The sequence below is a fragment of the Urocitellus parryii genome, chromosome 11 (assembly GCF_045843805.1).
Source record: "Urocitellus parryii isolate mUroPar1 chromosome 11, mUroPar1.hap1, whole genome shotgun sequence".
Taxonomy (NCBI): domain Eukaryota; kingdom Metazoa; phylum Chordata; class Mammalia; order Rodentia; family Sciuridae; genus Urocitellus; species Urocitellus parryii.
In genome coordinates, this window is record NC_135541.1 from 117,991,102 (window position 1) to 118,011,308 (window position 20,207).

The window sequence follows — 20,207 nt, forward strand, 5'->3', positions numbered from 1 at the left end:
ATTTCTGATTTTCCCCAGTTGGTAATGTAAAATAACACTTTCTTTTAATTTTCACTTCTCTAATGACTAGTGCATTTGAGTATCATTTATATACCTTCATCTTTAAGGGTTTTCATCTGTGAATGGGTTATTCACATAATTTGTTTATTTTGTAAAGTTTTAATCTTCTTATTAATGCTTGTGCAAAATTATCTTTTCATCCTTCAAAACACTGACAGAAAATATCGTGCCTTAATATAACTGAAGAAAAAAATAAGGAACCTTTTCAAAATCACTCACTTCCCCAGGAGCATAACCACCACTTTTGTTCCTGGTCAGTGTTTTGACAAAAATTCATGAAATGTCCCAGAGAGGGACCAATCCACATGCCACAGTTAAAACCAAAGCAGTATAAAAGTTGAAAAAGATAGGGAATTGTATTTTAAAAAATAAAATAAAATAAATATGTTTTAAGAAATAGCCAACTTCAGGAAGAAAGTAGGAGGAAGAAGGAAATAAAAGGATCTTGCAACCAAAAGTAGAGATCAGCTGAGTCCCCTGACGTCTGTGTGCATCTAGCAGGACGATTTCAGTCTCCAACAAGAGGACCCCAACTTGATGACCTGAGAAACCTCAAGGAAGCATATTGGCCAATAGGACTGAGAAACCCAGGGTCATGCAGGTTTGGTTACAGTGCATCAGGACTATCTGTGAGTTTGTTTCCTCTAACTTCTGGTCTGTATGATTTCATCCCTAGATTTGTTTCTCAGTGCTGAAAAATGACTTGGGGAAATTCTACCCAGCATGATAACATCCAAAACAAGAAAGAGCATCTCTTTCCCCACCATCAAATGTGAAAATCGGGCTGCACATGAACTGAGCCAGCCACCTTAGGACAGGTGCATACACTGCCTCACCCCTTCGACCAAATGTAAATGGGTCTCTGATGTTTGTCTTGATTTATAGATTACCTGTGTTCTTTAGCCTGTCATATTGGGACCTCGTGATTGTCTTGTGCTGATCGTCGGTGCTGAGTGAAGTCAAGCAACTGAAACCCCATTGCTGCCATACAAATGTGAGACAGTGGACTGGAAGCTACATGGTTAGTAGCCAGTCATGTCCAATCCAATTAAAAAGACTTCAGCTGTCCCAGCATTTATTCTCCCTCTCCCATGTTTTTACCTTTTCCTCTTCTCTCATCACAACTTCTTTTTCCGATTATTGTCCTGTACTTTGGAATTACTCTCAGTTTTCAGTAGGTATATTTTTCATACAACTAGTAAGAGTTAGATGCGTGATGAAGGAAGGAAGGACAAGGGATACTTCAATGAATGTCTCTGGAGGAAATCCATGGGGAATTTTCTTAGCTGTGCAGTCCCCTGGCCCTGGGTTCCATTTTCTCTTCTTCCTAAATGAAATAAGGCTAAGTCCTTTTCCTCAAGTTCATCTCAACTAATTCTTCCAGGAAGCAAAGAAAGAAACAATGAAAATAATAAACTGCACAACCAAATTGGGTAAGCAAAAATTTCAAGCTCAGAACACAGTGATGATTTTTTTTCCTTCCATTACTTTAAACTCAATATGCACCTGCTGCTTAGTGAATGTACAGTAGGTGCCTAAGAACTGTTTGTTGAACCATAAAAATACTTTATAATTTTTAAAGTATTGAAGTCTGCTCATGGAGGTCTTGACTAACTGCCAGTTGAGGTCATTAATACAACCCCATTAGTTAGGACTTCTGAATTTCTCTACCTGTGGATATTTGTAACTTACTGCAATAAGTACTCAGAGTGCTTTTGTGGTCATTCATGGATATGTACAGAGTGGTACAAAATGGGAGTCAAATGAAGAACACATTTCCTATGAAAGTCAAAAAATGTGATGTTTTGTCTTCAGGTTTCACTTCTCACTGCAGGATGAGCATCCTTTGTGTGGTCTGCCCAGTGACGCATTTTTCAAACTTTTGTGCTCTTTGTTACTGATTTTGCCAAATAAAATGACCCCAAACACATCTCTAAAATGCTACCTAATGTTCTTAAACTGAAAAGACTCTGATGTGTATTACAGAGGAAGTATTTTTTTTCATGAGCTTTGTTACAGTTATAGTGCTATTGTCTGAGATTCCATGTTAATGAATAAACAATGCAATACACTGGAAAAAGAAAGATGAAATCTGATGATTAGTAGGAGAAACTACTTTGTAAAGTAACATCTATGCTGTGATAAATCTATGATGAAAAATAAATTTGGAGTGTCTTGAGATGATGACCGATTTTGTTCACAATGGTAGACAGTACTGTAGGAAAGTTGAAAGCCATTGAAATCTATGATCACATTAACCAGGGTCAGGAAACTGTTAAACACTACTCAGATATTTTTTAAAAGAAATACTGCATACAATGAATTACTTGTAAATATATATATTAAATAAGATTTTTAAACACAATACATAAAAACAAGGTTACATATTCATCAGCTAACATAATATTGTGAACAGAAACTCAAAGGCACCTAACCCTCTATTTATCCTAGGAGCATGGCTCAGTGCTCACTAACAGTGTTTGCAGCTGTAACTGTAGAGAACATAACTGCTGAGAATGCACCTTACTCACCTGGACCTATGTCGGCCCTGAAGAGCATCATTTTGACTGCTCATTTTTTATTCTCTCTTCAGTGATGCCCTTGGGCCATATTTCAGGTATCACCACCATGAGGTGCCTCTCAACCTTCAATGCATTGATCAATCTTCTGATGATTCTGTTAAAATGAAATTATAATTCAGGCCACAGAGTTTACATTTCTACCAAACTGCATTGTAATAAATCTGCTGTTTGACCATAAACCACACAGAATATGGAAAACCTTCATCCTTCCCTGATCTTTTAGTTTAGAGCACTTGGAACAACAGTTTCACACTAATACTTCCCTAATTGAATAACAGAATCAGTAAGAGGCAACATTGTATTTACTCTCAGAGGCTCAGAGAAAAAAACTGTAGAATTAGGAAAGCATAAAATCTCTTGGCCAAGCAAGAATTGAAGTTGGGCACAAAATGTCTCAACTACAACGCAGGTGACACAAAGGCAGAGAATTTAACAACAATAACAACAACAAAAAACTGCAAATCTTACATAAATTCAACACAGTTTTTTTTCCAGACACTTCACCAGGGATGCAGATACTTCAAAAGCACGTGCTTTGCTCTCTGTTCTAAAAACTGAAGGAAGAAACAAAGCTTCACAACTGCCACAGAAGTGGACAGTGAAGGGCACAGTTGACATATGGGGATGCACAGATGGAGGAGAGATGGCTTCTCACTATGGATCAAGGAAGGACCCCTGGAGGAAGTGACACCTGGAATTCATCTGATGATCCATTATGTATAACCCAGAAAGGTTGCTAGGTTCCTATTCCATTCAGAGGTAAAGTCCCAGAAGCCAGTTCTGAACAGCACATCCTGCAAGATTACATTGATCATAGATTGGTAACTGAACATGAACCAGATTAATTACAAAGGTTTCAAAGACAGTTGAAGTGATGTCATCACCAAATGGTGTCCAGGTGTAGACTGAGCACCTGGGTAGCTGGGTCCTCACTTCAAAGGGACAGCACTGCAGGGAGCTTCACAGTGTGTCCTACGTGAACCAAATGAGAACAGAGAAATAACAGACCTTCATGAGGTGGAGGCGAGAACTGAGCAGAAAATGGGAATGGGGCTGAGAGGAGAAGGAAAGTGAGGAAAAAGTAAAAAAAGAAGGGAAGACCATGGGGAGGAGGGATGAACAGGACAGATGGATACAAAACTCACCAGCGTTTCCTAAACCAAAATCCAAGACCTGTCAGAAGAGCCAGGGCCACTATCACAGCCAAGAGGATCCAGCCCAGGGCACTAGGAGGTGCTGCAGATTCAAGGGGACACCAGGAATTTGTTTTCAATCCATTCCCTGTTTTACCCCATGAGCTCCCCATTTGGTGGATTAACTGTTTTCTTTGAGTTTCTACTGCACCAATCATTCCTCCTATTTTATTCTTATCCCTCTTCAGAGAGGAATCCTTCTTCTATCCTACAACTTTCTGCATTACAGATCCCTCATATTTAATTCTTCCATTCCTTTGATTAAAATATTTGTGTTCTTTTAGGTCTAAAATTCTTAATCTCCCAAATTTTTAGCTGGCCCTCAAGCTCTGCTATAGCAGACCACCTCCCCCCATCTCCAGCCTGGGTCCCACTCTTACCACCCCAGTAGAGGACGAGGTCCTGCCCTCCTAGGCTGCTGTGCTTCACCCTGCAGGCCAGGCCAGCCGCCTCCCCAGCTGCCACATCCAGAGTTGCTTGGAGATACCACGTCCCATCAGCATTGGGCAGGATGTCACCTCTCTGAGTGCCCTGCTGCTCCTGCCCACCTCGCATCCACATCACCCACATGGGCTTTGGGTAGAAGCCAGACACGTGGCACACCAGCAGGAGACGGCCAGGCCCAGGGCTGGGGCCACTGGACAGCCAGGCCTCAGGCTTCACTGCAAACGACAGAAAACACATCCAGACACAGACTCTAACATACACTGAGAGGTTCAGAACTCCGCATGAGACTATATGGATATATTTTTCTCCTTCTGGAAATGTCACTGGATATCCTCTTTTGATCCTGAATTTGACTTTAAAAGAGAAAAATTCTTTTTTTTTTTAATTTTTTTTTTATTGGTCGTTCATAACATTACATAGTTCTTAATACATCATATTACACGGTTTGATTCACGTGGATTATGAACTCCCCCTTTTACCCCGTATACAAATTGTTGTATCACATCAGTTTCCCTTCCATTGATTGACATATTGCCTTTCTAGTGTCTGATGTATTCTGATGTCTGTCCTATTCTCTACTATCCCCCCTCCCCTCCCCTCCCCTCCCCTCCCCTCCCCTTTTCTCTCTCTACCCCTTCTACTGTAAATCATTTCTTCCATTTGTATTATCTTGTCTTACCCCTCCTTTCCTCTTGTATGACATTTTGTATATCCCTGAGGATCGCCTTCCATTTCCATGCAATTTCCCTTCTCACTCCCTTTCCCTCCCACCTCTCATCCCTGTTTAATGTAAATCTTCTTCTCAAGCTCTTCGTCCCTACCCTGTCCTTGTTTACTCCCCTTATATCAAAGGAGTCATTTGGTATTTGTTTTTTAAAGATTGACTAGCTTCACTTAGCATAATCTGCTCTAATGCCATCCATTTCCCTCCAAATTCTATGATTTTGTCATTTTTTAATGCAGAATAATACTCCATAGTATATAAATGCCACATTTTTTTATCCATTCATCTATTGAAGGGCATCTAGGCTGGTTCCACAGTCTTGCTATCATGAATTGAGCTGCTATGAACATCGATGTAGCAGTGTCCCTGTAGCATGCTCTTGTTAGGGCTTTAGGGAATAGACCGAGAAGGGGAATAGCTGGGTCGAATGGTGGTTCCATTCCCAGCTTTCCGAGAAATCTCCATACTGCTTTCCAAATTGGCTGCACCAATTTGCAGTCCCACCAGCAATGAACAAGAGTGCCCTTTTCCCCGCATCCTCTCCAGCACTTATTGTTGTTTGACTTCCTAATGGCTGCCAGTCTTACTGGAGTGAGATGGTATCTTAGGGTAGTTTTGATTTGCATTTCTCTGACTGCTAGCGATGGTGAGCATTTTTTCATGTACGTGTTGATTGATTGTATGTCCTCCTCTGAGAAGTGTCTGTTCAGGTCCTTGGCCCATTTATTGATTGGGTTATTTGTTATCTTATTGTCTAATTTTTTGAGTTCTTTGTATATTCTGGTTATTAGGGCTCTATCTGAAGTGTGTGGAGTAAAGATTTGTTCCCAGGATGTAGGCTCCCTGTTTATCTCTCTTATTGTTTCTTTTGCTGAGAAAAAACTTTTTAGTTTGAGTAAGTCCCATTTGTTGATTCTATTTGTTAACTCTAGCGCTATGGGTGTCCTATTGAGGAATTTGGAGCCCGATCCCACAGCGTGTAGATCATAACCAACTTTTTCTTCTATCAGATGCCGTGTCTCTGATTTAATATCAAGCTCCTTGATCCATTTTGAGTTAACTTTTGTGCACGGTGAGAGATAGGGATTCAGATTCATTTTGGTGCAAATGGATTTCCAGTTTTCCCAGCACCATTTGTTGAAGATGCTATCCTTCCTCCATTGCATGCTTTTAGCCCCTTTATCAAAAATAAGATAGTTGTAGTTTTGTGGATTGGTTACTGTGTCCTCTATTCTGTACCATTGGTCCACCCGCCTGTTTTGGTACCAGTACGATGCTGTTTTTGTTACTATTGCTCTGTAGTATAGTTTGAAGTCTGGTATCGCTATACCGCCTGATTCACACTTCCTGCTTAGTATTGTTTTTGCTATTCTGGGTCTTTTATTATTCCATATGAATTTCATGATTCTTTTATCGATTTCTATAAGATATGCTGTTGGGATTTTGATTGGCATTGCATTGAACTTATATAGGACTTTTGGTAATATCGCCATTTTGATGATGTTAGTTCTGCCTATCCATGAGCAGGGTATATTTTTCCATCTTCTAAGGTCTTCTATGTCTTTCTTTAGGGTTCTGTAATTTTCATTGTATAAATCTTTCACCTCTTTTGTTAGGTTGATTCCCAAGTATTTTATTTTTTGGGGGGATATTGTGAATGGAGTAGTTGTCCTCATTTCCGTTTCAGAGGATTTGTCGCTGATATACAGGAATGCCTTTGATTTATGCGTGTTGATCTTATATCCTGCCACTTTGCTGAATTCATTTATTAGCTCTAATAGCTTCTTTGTGGACCCTTTTGGGTCTGCTAGGTATAGAATCATATCATCTGCAAATAGTGATAATTTAAGTTCTTCTTTTCCTATTTTTATGCCTTTAATTTCTTTCGTCTGCCTAATTGCTCTGGCCAGTGTTTCGAGGACTATGTTGAACAGAAGTGGCGAGAGAGGGCATCCCTGTCTTGTACCAGATCTTAGAGGGAATGCCTTCAATTTTTCTCCATTCAGAATGATGCTGGCCTGTGGCTTATCATAGATTGCTTTTACAATGTTGAGGTATGATCCAGTTATCCCTAATTTTTCTAGAGTTTTGAACATAAAGGGATGCTGTACTTTGTCGAAAGCTTTTTCTGCATCTATCGAGATGATCATATGGTTCTTGTTTTTAAGTCTATTGATGTGGTGGATAACATTTATTGATTTCCGTATATTGAACCAACCTTGCATACCAGGGATGAATCCTACTTGATCATGGTGTATAATTTTTTTGATATGTATTTGAATCCGATTCGCCAGAATTTTATTGAGGATTTTTGCATCAAGGTTCATTAGAGATATTGGTCTGTAGTTTTCTTTCTTTGAAGTGTCTTTGTCTGGTTTCGGAATCAGGGTGATGTTGGCCTCGTAGAACGAATTTGGAAGTTCTCCCTCTTTTTCTATTTCCTGAAATAGCTTGAAAAGTATTGGTGTTAGTTCCTCTTTAAAGGTTTTGTAAAACTCTGCTGTATACCCATCCGGTCCTGGGCTTTTCTTAGTTGGTAGTCTTTTGATGGTTTCTTCTATTTCCTCTATTGTTATTGGTCTGTATAGGTTGTCTATATCCTCCTGGCTCAATCTGGGCAGATCATAAGACTCAAGGAATTTATCTATGCCTTCACTATCTTCTATTTTATTGGAGTATAAGGATTCAAAGTACTTTCTTATTATCTTCTGTATTTCTGAAGTGTCTGTTGTGATATTGCCTTTTTCATCCCGTATGCTAGTAATTTGGGTTCTCTCTCTTCTTCTCTTCGTTAGCATGGCTAAGGGTCTGTCAATTTTATTTATTTTTTCAAAGAACCAGCTTTTAGTTTTGTCAATTTTTTCAATTGTTTCTTTTGTTTCAATTTCATTAATTTCAGCTCTGATTTTAATTATTTCTTGCCTTCTACTTCTTTTGCTGTTGTTTTGCTCTTCTTTTTCTAGGATTTTGAGATGAAGTATGAGATCATTTATTTGTTGGTTTTTTCTTTTTTTGAGGAATGAACTCCAAGCAATGAATTTTCCTCTTAGAACTGCTTTCAATGTGTCCCATAGATTCCGATATGTTGTGTCTGTGTTTTCATTTAACTCTAGGAATTTTTTAATTTCCTCCTTGATGTCTTCTAAAACCCATTGATCACTCAGCAACCTATTGTTCATTCTCCAGGTGATGTTTGATTTTTCCTTTCTTCTTTTATCATTGATTTTCAGTTTCATTCCATTATGATCAGACAAGATGCATGGTATTATCTCTACCTCTTTGTATTGTCTAAGAGTTGCCCTGTGACATAGTATATGGTCTATTTTTGAGAAGGTTCCATGTGCTGCTGAGAAAAAAGTGTAGCAACTTGATGTTGGGTGGTATAGTCTATATATGTCAATTAAGTCTAGGTTGTTAATTGCGTTATTGAGTTCTATAGTTTCCTTATTTAACTTTTGTTTGGAAGATCTGTCCAGTGGTGAGAGAGGTGTGTTGAAGTCTCCCATGATTATTGTATGGTGGTCTATTAGACTCTTGAACTTGAGAAGAGTTTGCTTGATGAACACGGCTGCACCATTATTTTGGGCATATATATTTATGATTGTTATGTCTTGTTGGTGTATGGTTCCCTTGAGCAGTATGAAGTGTCCTTCTTTATCCCTTTTGATTAGCTTTGGCTTGAAATCTATTTTATTAGATATGAGTATGGACACTCCTGCTTATTTCTGTGGTCCATATGAGTGATATGATTTTTCCCAACCTTTCACCTTCAGTCTATGTACATCTTTTCCTATCAGATGCGTCTCCTGTAGACAGCATATTGTTGGGTCTTGTTTTGTGATCCATTCTACTAGCCTGTGTCTCTTAATTGGTGAGTTTAAGCCATTAACATTTAGGGTTATTATTGAGATATGGTTTGTTCTTCTATCCATATTTGTTTATTGATGTTACTATACCTGATTTGTTATCCTCTTTGACTACTTTCCCCCCTTTAGTGTCCTACCTCCCATTGTTGGTTATCAATGTTATTTTCCATTTCCTCTTCCTGTAATGTTTTGCCAAGGATTTTTTGAAGAGATGGTTTTCTAGCTGCGAATTCTTTTAACTTTTGTTTATCGTGGAAGGTTTTCATTTCATCTTCTAATCTGAAGCTTAATTTCGCCGGATACACGATTCTTGGTTGGAATCCATTTTCTTTAAGCGTTTGAAATATGTTATTCCAGGATCTTCTAGCTTTTAGAGTCTGTGTTGAGAGATCAGCTGTTATCCTGATTGGTTTACCCCTAAATGTAATCTGCTTCCTTTCCCTTGTAGCTTTTAAAATTCTCTCCTTATTCTGTATGTTGGACATCTTCATTATAATGTGTCTAGGTGTGGATCTCTTATGATTTTGCACATTCGGCGTCCTGTAGGCTTCTAGGATTTGGGATTCTGTCTCATTCTTCAAGTCTGGGAAGTTTTCTTGTATTATTTCACTGAATAGATTGCTTAATCCTTTGGTTTGGAGCTCTGTGCCTTCCTGTATCCCAATGACTCTTAAGTTTGGTCTTTTGATATTATCCCATAGCTCTTGAATGTTCTGCTCATGGTTTCTTAGTAGACTTGCTGAGCTATCTATGTTCTTTTCAAGTTGAAATATTCTGTCTTCATTGTCTGATGTTCTATCTTCTAAGTGATCAACTCTGCTGGTAGTATTCTCAATTGAGTTTTTAAGTTGGTTTATTGATTCCTGCATCTCTAGTATTTCTATTTGTTTGTTTTTTATTACCTCTATCTCCCTGTGAAATTGATCTTTTATTTCCTGGATTTTCTTGTCAATATGATCTTTCATTGTCTGATTTTGCTGTCTCATGTCTTCCTTGAGACTCCAGATCATCTGAAGCATGTATGTCCTGTGCTCTCTATCTGACATTCCATCTGTTGCAGCTATTACCTCTTCTAAAGTTGAGTTGACCTGCATTGCCTGTGGTCCTTTCTTTCCTTGTCGTTTCATACTGCTGGCGTTTCTTTCTGCTTGGTGAAATTGTTGTGTCTTTGATATTTTCCCCCTCTATTTAATTATATTGCTCTTGTATAGTTGAAAAATCACCCTTTCAGGGCAGGTAGTGGCTGTGATCCTCCTCCAATTAGTGTGATATGCTCGAGCTGAAGTCGTGGCGGATTCACTCCATCTAGGCCCTTTTCTTGACACGGTGCTGAATCCTTGTCGACAGATGTCCTTTGATGATCTTTACTTCTTCTTTTAAGAAGCAGCAACATACGCTGTGGCGGCGGTGGCGCGGAGCACAGAGCGGCTCACTCATTCCCAGCCGCCATCTTCCCATGAATCACCGAGAAAAATTCTTTGAGATGGGCTACAAGACTGACCTTGTCACTGGAGATAAGCCTTCCCTGCATCAAAAAGACCCAAGGTGAAATGGGGGCAGGTTCACTGAGGAGCCTCTGTAACCTCTGTGTGTAGTCTTGGTTCTGACTGAGCAGTTCACAGACTTTCTGGGCCTTTCTTCCACCCTCTTGAGATGGTAACCATGTTTCATTCTGGAAGCTCATGAAAACAGATCCTTGGATAGCTACCTGCTTGAAGCCTAGGAAGCCCTTCCCAGAATGCAGTTCACAGCCTGTTGCAATCTGTAGATCAAAGGGATCTGGGGAAGAAGAGTAATGAATTAGAGGAGAAAAGTAAGAAAATGGGATGAGATTAAAGCAAAAGACAACAGAAGCAAAAGGGAGTTTGGGAAGTTTAGGGGAAGGACCCCAGTGTGGTTTGGTCAGAGGTTCACAGAAAGGGGAACTGGTAGGAGCTGGAGGTGGAGGAAGAGATGATAATATGAGGAAGGGAGGGGATTGTTCAAAGGTGCTAGTGATGGTGGGGGGTGAAGGACTTCATGTGAGAGAGCTGAGACCTTACCTAACCAGGGTGAACATATCCATGGTAACCATAGCAGTTTAGATGGGGATGACTGAAGAATTAAATGGGAGAGAAAGTCACACTTTAAGGAGTCAACCAAAGAGTGAGGAAGCTGAAGGCACCTGGCTGATTACTGGGGAAAAGGGTGGCCACAGGATGCCTCTGAGGGGAGACGGTAACACACAGCCCTGCAGGCAATGAGGGAGCAGTTTACAAATGGCAAAAACTGAAGTTTTTGAAGAATTGGGTTCTGGTGTATAGCACTTTCCCAGAGTGTGGTTGCAGTTTTATGCTCAAGAGAGTGGAGTAAGATTGGGAACAGCGTAGGCTGTTTACTACAGGAATAAGAAGTTCACTGAGGGCTGAGGATACAGCTCAGTATATAGAGAGCTTGCCTCACATGCACAAGGCTGGGGTCAATCCCCAGCACCACAGATCAAAAAGGTCACTGAGACATCCCCCCTCCTACCTTTCTTCTCCCCAGCAATGGAACTAAACTCACCTTCAGACATGAAGTAATTAGTGTAAAATTCCTGAATTCCAATGGAGTTTACCCGGAGAAACCTTTCCAGATCCACCAACTCCCTGTTACTGAAGTTGCCCCTGGACCAGGGATACAGGAAAATGAAGGCACCCGAGCTGCTGTTCCAGCTGTGAGTCTGCAGCTCCCCCAACCAGCCTGAGCCCAGATGTACCCAGGAATGGTTGTGAAAGGACGACGTCTGGAGGAGATGGTAGGAGACAGGCTCCTCAAACCCTGGGATGAAGAACAGGTAGAAAGTGGGGAATGTGACATTGGGAGAGAGACTGGGAACAGAAAGGTGCCAGAGTGGGGAGACTCAGAATCTGGAAAAGTGGAGAGCCACCGTCACCTTAGCTGACGTCTGCTGGCCCCCAGGGTCCCATGCTCCATCAACATCCTCCATGACAGCACAGAGGGCTTGAGTAAGAACAAGCAGAATGGGGCCAGCTTGGCCCTCGTTCTCTCCAGGTGTGTGCAGGGGAAACTGCCATCAACACAGACACAAACACACACACACACACACACACACACACACACACACACACACATCTGGTCAGATACCTCAGTTCTTACCACCTTCACTGTCACCACCTGGGAAGAGAGCAGCGAGCAAGGGGAGTAGCAGGAACAGCATGGCCCTTGCAGATGCTACTTCTTTCTCTCAGAGAAGTTGGCCTTTGATTTGTGTTCTAAACAAACCTACCCACAGACCTGTCTTCTAACTTCCTTATTCAACCAACAGACAGACCTCTCCTGCCTAAAGGTGAAAGACAAGGTCTGAGGAGGAGAGAGGAAAGGATGGAGACCATTGGGAGCTGCCTGGGGGATGCTGAGGTCTGGGGGAGCTGAGAGAGAGCAAGAGTATAGAGAAAAAAAATAAGAGATAAAATAGGTGGGAAGTGACCAGGACCGACAAAGAAAAAAATCTTTGAGAGAGGAGATGTTATACAGATCACTGATAGTGGTGTGCTACTTGGTCCCAGGAAACCTGGAGGAAAATCCAGGTGAGTAAGATCTATGCCAAATAGAACTCAGCCAGGTGGGGTGTTTCTGCTATTTTCAGGGCTTCCAGGATTCTTCTCTTTGTAACAAGACCTTCCTTCAGGATTCTTCTTGAATCATCTTTGCTTAGGCTACCAGCATGCTGTGTTCTTCCTAACACTTCTAACTGTTGCTCCCTGCACACACCACAACTCCTGAACTTCTCCTTCCCCCACAGCTTCCCCGGGAACCAGGACATGAGCTCCCCCCTCCACAGGATCTCACTGTGCCATCTGACTTCCCCTCCTCACCAACACAGACCTCAATTTCTCTCCCCGAGAAACCCACTGCCTGTCCTAACTTCCTGCCAGCACTGTGCTTCTCCTCCCCCTCCCACAAGTCCTCAAGTTTTTCTCTATTCTTTCTGTCTTTCTTTTCTTACATGTAATCTGTGTGTTTTTTCCTCTTAGCAAATTTCTTGCAGTAAATGGAGCTTCAGACTGAGACTCATGTGATTTCGCATACAGAACACCTGCACCAAATTGCAACGTCCTGAGCCTGGCTTCAGTGTCCCTGAATGTAAAATGACGGGAAGGAACTGAATGTTAGCTGCTATCCCTGTGGCTGTGATGTTCTTTGTGACTAGCTGCTCTCCCATGTCTACCCATCCATGTGTCCTCTCTTCCCTATTCTGCTTTTCTCTCCCCTTTCCCTCTCCAGGTTTTCACCATCATTCTTCACTTAGCTCTTATCTCAGCCCCAGGACCTTATCCCTGTTCTGTTGCTCCCTTTTATCCATTCAGTTTAACCTCCATCCTTCCTCCTTGACTCCCTTGACAATCCCAGTAAAATAATTTATCACATGGCCCTTGGAATCCTCTGTGTTAATGAAAAACACAAAGTTATGCAGTTGTTTTTGTCAAGATGGCTCACTCTGTAATTTAAAAAGACCTGCCAATAGAAAACACCAGGAAATGTGATATTACATTTTAAACTAGTTTAAATGAAAAGTGGCATTTAGAATAAAATAAGCAAAGAAATATAAAACTGGTATCTGTCACCAGTGTACACCAGATATTGTTACGCCCAAGTTCCCTACTGGTTGGGCTGCTGTGGTCTCCTGGATCTGAAATTCAGGTCTTAGATCTGAGAATACAGGTCAGAATTGTAATGCAGGCTTCTTCCATACCTTCAATTCTGAGACAGAATAAGCTAGGAAAATATCCAAACCAATTATATTCGAAAGGAAGCTGGTATATCTGCTTGCTAAATGTTGGTTGGTTGCTTTTCTCATTCTGAAAACTATAAATCACTGTTCTGAATTCAGAATTAACAAATATCTACTTACATAATCCTGGAATAAAATTCATAATAAGAAAAATTGCAAATTTTTATTGATTTTTTAAATAAATGACAAAAAATGCATTACAATTCTTATTACACATATACAGCACAATTTTTCATATCTCTAACTGTATATAAAGTATGTTGACACCAATTCATGTCTTCATATATGTACTTTGGATAATGATGTCCATCATGTTCCACAATCCTTGCTAATCCCCTGCCCCCTCCCTTTCCCTCCAACCCCTTTGCCCTATCTAGAATTCATCTATTCCTCCCATGCTCCCCCTCCCTACCCAACTATGAATCCCCTTCCTTACATTAGAGAAAACATTTGGCATTTGTTTTGGGGGGGATTGGCTAGCTTCACTTAGCATTATCCTCTCCAAGTTCATCCATTTAGCTGTAAAAGCCATGATTTTATTCTCTTTTATTGATGAGTAAAATTCCATTGTGTATATATGCCACATATTTTTAGTCCACTCATCTAGGAAGCTATTGTGAATTGTGCTGCTATAAACATTGATGTGGCAGTGTCCCTGTAATATGCTGATTTTAAATCCTTTGGGTATAAAGAGAGTGATAGCTGGGTCAAATGGTGGTTTCATTCCCAGATTTCCAAGGATTTGGCATACTGCTTTCCATATTGGCTGCACCAATTTGCAGCATTGTATGGGTGTACCCTTTTCCCCACATCCTCGTCAACACTTATTGTTGTTTGTCTTCATAATAGCTGCCATTCTGACTAAAGTGAGATGATATCTTAGAGTAGCTTTGATTTTTTCATAAATTTGTTGATTGATTGTATATCCTCTTCTGAGAAGTGTCTGTTCAGGTTATTGGCCCATTTATTGATTGGATTATTTGTTTTGTTTTGTTTTGTTTTGTTTTGTTTTGGTGTTTAGCTTTTTAAGTTCTGTATATATCCTACAGATTAGTGCTCTATCTGATGTGTGAATAGAGAGCCTACATCCTGGGATCAAATTTTTTACTATAAATTTTTAATACCTCTATGAAAGCTGGTAAAATTAAAGCAAAATTGATTAAGAGAACCCCCTCCAACAAGCTGTGAAGAAGACCCACACAAAAGACTTTCTTAACATTAACCACAGTCCAAATGTAGACGGCAGAGATTGAAATAATACACCATGAATGGAAATTGACAGAGGAAATTTAGTTGACACCAAAAAACATACAGAGAGGAAATTATATTTGAAATGCTTAAAGTTAGGAAAAGAAATTATACAAAAAAGATAAATAATTTTTAAAAATACTGGACACATTTGTAAAGCAAATTTAACCTTAAAACTACTGTTATTGTTATTATTGTATACAAACTCAAAAAGTAGACTAAACAAAAAAAGAGTGAAATAATTTTGAAATATTTCTGAATCAAAAGGTCTGAAAACTTCCTTCTAATGCAATATACAGATGAAAACTTTTGGGAAAAAGGGGGGGGCATTGAAAGACATAAAGTGTAATAGGTGAGGTGGGTCCCACCATTTGTTCTAGCGAATCAGGAGACTGAGGTAGGAGCTTTGCAGCTTTGAGGTCAGCCTGGGCAACTTAGTGAGACTCTGTCTCAAAGAAATAAAGTAAAAATGCAGCTAAGTGGTAGAGTGTGCCTGGGATTAAATTCCATTATCAGCTAAACAACAACAACAACAACAAAAGAGACAAACATTAGTTTGAATCCCAATATAGTCCTATGAGAATTTTATAAAGAAACAAAAATATAATGGAAAGGGGATATACTTAAAGAAATGTGCCTGAGAATTTTCCAGAATTAATGAAACATGTGACTCTCAGGATTGATAAAAGGCAAAATCTTCAAAGTAGAGTTAATGAGTCTGAAAAATAATTTTTATTTTCAAAAAGAAAGTCAAGAGATACAGGAAACTCAGAACATAAGACAAATTTAAAACAAACTTTTTTATAGTCATTATTTCTGAAATAGGGATTCCATCTGTGTCTACAATATAGCAAGGATTAAATTCAACACTAGGATTAAAAAGGTCATAAAGATAAGAGCTGAAACACTAGAGAAAAGCACATATTAATCAGCCATGAGTGCAGCTTATCAAAGAAAGTACAGAGAAAAGAATGAGCTTCATTAAATATATTTTATTTACATTAGCACTGCTCACATGAACTTAGTCTCTGTGAGCACCAGAATTTGAGCTGAAATAATCAGATATGACCAAGGCAGTGAGAACGCATAACCATGAAACTATCTCAATTCTTTTAAATTCAGAAATATATGAAGAAGTCAGAAAGGATTGACTTTGAACCTACATGCTAACCACCACCTATGGTACCTTCAGAGTTCAGGAAACAACTTCACCTAACTCTTCAGGAGAAAGCTGAGAAAAAACATTATAAAGTAAAATTTTTAAAAAAATTAAAAATAAAATAATAGAAAAAAATTAAAATATACTAATCAAACATCCTAGTCCTCAAAAAAACTGATCCTTGAAAAATAACTGGCTTCAAAATGCTAGAAATTAGAAAAAAAATGAGTATGTATAAATGTCCATGTTTAATTAAGGTCACAATTAAATAGAGAAAAAAAAGGAAAAAATCTTTTGGAGAAAAGTTAAAGAATTCTTTCATTTGGAGTTCAAAAGATTGTCACCTCTATTCTCAACACCTTTAGGTGGGTTTGTCTGTCTGGAGTGTGACATTCCACCCTCTGGATTGCTGGAGTGGGAGAGGGAATCCAGTGGGTGAAATTCCTGGAGGCAGGGTTTAGATTTATGTGGGCATCAGGCTCTTTGCTGAATGCCAATTGGTCTGGAGATTTTAAATCAAGGCACCTCCAGAGCCCAGTAATTTCCAGTCCATGCTGGAAGACTATATCCCAGGTATTTCCCCTGGGTTCCACTCCTGTGGTGGAGGAAGCTATTCTTAGTCCCCTGTATCACTTGTAGCCCCCACATTTCCTGGTCTTGGGGTCAGTATCCAAACTCAATTGCTCCCTCTCCTGCCCTTGAATTCCCAGCCACACATGTCTCTCCCAGCTGGTCCTGCAAGCAGTAGGATTGGAGGGGAGGGGTGGGTTTCCATGACCAGTTGTCCTCTCTATAAAATTCTCTCCACATTTGGGTTTCCCCTGGTCTCCTAAGCACACTCTGTGTCATGCAGTGTGTTTTTACTGGTGCCTGTATTTTGGGTCAAACACGGGTTTGTCAGGAATTGGCTTCCTCAGCTGCCAGCCCCCATGCTGCAGCTGCAAAATGTTTTCTTCATTTGTCCTTTGAACACTGCTTGGAGAGATGGAGGCTCTTTCCCAAACAAGGATATTGTGCCCTGCAACTTTAGTTTAGCCCGGCAATGTCCTTGATCTCTAAATGCTCTGTACCCAGACACACCTTAGGCCTAATAAAAATGTGTTTTTTAAAAAAAAAAAAAATTCTCTTATCTCTCCACTTTGCTCAAGTAGGGACCATTCTGACTGGTACTTCTGGCCTCGCTGTGATGGCAGTTGTATCCCTGGGGATTTCTTTCTTATTTTATTATAACCAATTATTAAATCCTCAATCTGCTGTGAATGTTTAATTTTAAATTCCAGTGAAACCCCATTTTTTTGTTTACCTACCTTGATGAGAAGCTGCCTGTCTGCCCTCTGGGTTTCACACAATGGAGCAGCCAGGAAAGCAAGCTCCTCTGTTCTGCCATCTTGAAAACCCTGGGTCATAGCTTTATCATCTCAGTATAGATGTTACTTTACAAAGTAGCTTCACCTACTAATCCTAAAATTTCATCTTTTTCTAGTGTATTGTGTTGTTCATTAACATTGAATTTATAGCCAACAGCACTATAACTATCACAAAGCTTACCTAAAACACATACTTCCTGTTTAATTCACTTCATAGCCTTTTTGAGTTTAAGAACATCAGATAGCACTTTAGAGATGTGTTTGGGTCATTTTAATTGGCAAAGTCAGCACAAAAGGGTAAAAAACATGGCAATGCAAAGATGACGCAAAGAGTGCTCATCCTGTAGTGAGAAGTGAAACCTGAAGACAGAGCATCACTCTTCTTTTTCATTTTTACTTTCACAGGGAATGTGTTCTTCATTTGACTCACACTTCACACCACTCTGTAAATATCTATGAATTTCTGTAAAATCAAAGAGATAATTACTTTGGGGTTATAAATAAATTTCCACATGTAGGCAAATTAACAATTTCAGAAATCTTGACTAATATGAATTGACTAATGACACCAACTAGCAGTGTGAGTTAAGACATCCATGCCCAGGCTTCAATTACTTTAAAATTCATAAACTGACTTAACTAACAATTTTGGACACCAAATATATATTACATATGTAGCAGGTGCATTCTGAGTATAAAGTAATGGAAGGAGAAAAGATCATCACTGTGTTCTGGGCTTGAAATTTTTGCCTACCCAGTTTGATTCTGCAGTTTATTATTTTCATTGTTTCTTTCTTAGCTTTCTGGCAGCATAACTTACTTGAGGTGAACTTGGGGAAAGGAACTTATCCCTGTTTTGCTTAGGGAGCTGAGAAAAGGAGGCCCAGGGCCAGGGAACATCTAGAGAGATGAGGTACAGGTGAAGGCACGTGTAAGAAATTCTCCCATGGATTTCCCCCTGAAAAATTCATTCCTGCATTCATTTGTCCTTCACTCAGCACACATCTGGTTTTTACTAATTGTATGGCAAACATTCACGGAGAGTATTCCAAAATACAGGGAAATAATTGGAGAATGAAGTTGTGATTAGAGCAGAGGAAAAAGCAAAAGATAGGAGAGGGGAGAGTAAACAGTGCGACAGCTGAAGTCTTTTTTACTTGGATTGGACATGATCGGTTACCAGCCATGTAGCTTTCAGTCCACGTCTCCACATTGGAATGGCAGCAATGTGGTTTCAGTTGATTGATTTCACTATCCCCTGTGATGATCATACCATGGCAGTTATGAGGTCCCAATCATGACAATGTGATAGGCCAAAGGATGAACAGGGGTCATGATTGAGGTCCCAATCATGACAATGTGATAGGCTAAAGGATGAACAGGTAACCTATAATTCAAGGCAGACATCACAATGATCCATTTACATTTGCTTGAAGAGGGGAGTCAGGGTATGCGCCTGTTCTAATGTGGCTGGCTCAGTTATATGCAGCCTGATTTTCATGTTTGGTGGTGGGGGAAAGAGATGTTCTCTCTTGTTCTGAAGTTATCATACTGGGCACACATCACTCAAGTTAATTTTTCAGCACCAGAGAAATAAGACTATGGATGAAGTCATATGGACAAGAAGTTAGAGGTAAACAACCAAACTCACTGAAGAGTTCAGGTTAACCTTAACCAAAGCCTGAATGACTCCTGGATTTCCCAGTCCTGTTGGTCCATATGCTTCCTTAAGTTTTTTCAGGTTATCAAGTCAGGTGTCCTCTTGTTGAAGACTGAACACATACTGCTTGATGTCAGGGGACTCAGCTGATTTCTACTTTTGGTTTCAACATTTTTCTTTTTACTTCTTTGTGAGGTGCTAAAAGCATACCTGAAATTGGCTATTCTTTAAAAATTATCTCTTTCATTTTATTTTTCAGATACAAGTTCTTATCTTGTTAAACTTTTACAGTGTTATGATTGTAACTGTGGCATGTTAATTGGTCCCTCTCTGGGACACTTCATTAATCTTTGTCAAACCACTGACCAGGAACAAAAGTGGTAGTTATACTCGTAAGTGAGTGATTTTGAAAAGTTTTCTTCATTCTATTCTTCAATTAATTGATGGTACAATCTATTCTTTCAGTGCTTTGAGGGATGAAAAGATAATCTTGTGCAAACATTAATAAGAATATTAAAAATTTACAAAATAAAAAAATATGTGAATAAGCCATTCACAGATGAAAACCCCCGAAGATAAAAGCATATGAATGATACTCAAATCCACTAGTAATCTGGGAAATAAAAATTAAAAGAAAGTATTATTTTACATTATCAACTTAGAAAAATCAGAAAGCCAGAAAAACTGAGCATCTACAGCGATGGGTGACAGGTGGGAAACCTCATGCATTGATGGTGGTGAAGTGACTCTGGAGAGCTTGTGGCAGTGTGTTATCTATGTATGTACACATTGACCTTGAAGTCCCACAAGGAGCATTATGTCTCCATGGTTTCATGAGGGAACATATACAATGATGTTTATCACAACATTTAATGGTAGTGAGGTGCTAAAAGTATACCAGACATGCTAAACCTGTGGTAGATGTGGAATCCTGTTCAGAAGATAGACTCAGGCTAGACATAGATCAATATGGGAAGGTCTTCAACAGAATGCTGAATGAAATGCATTATGCGTGAAACATAGTTTCCTACTTTTTATTACGATTCAAGTTGTACACAAAAAGCAACACATTTTAGAAGAACATAGATATAGAAGGGTGATACATTAATATCTTAGAATGTGGGGAA

At 39.5% G+C, this 20,207-nt stretch overlaps 1 pseudogene; it reads right to left on the reverse strand.

Annotated features, from left to right (window-relative positions):
- Positions 1-3,571: 3,571 nt before the first annotated feature.
- LOC113177362 (T-cell surface glycoprotein CD1a-like) lies at positions 3,572-12,071 on the reverse strand (annotated as a pseudogene).
- Between the last annotated feature and the right edge of the window lie 8,136 nt (positions 12,072-20,207).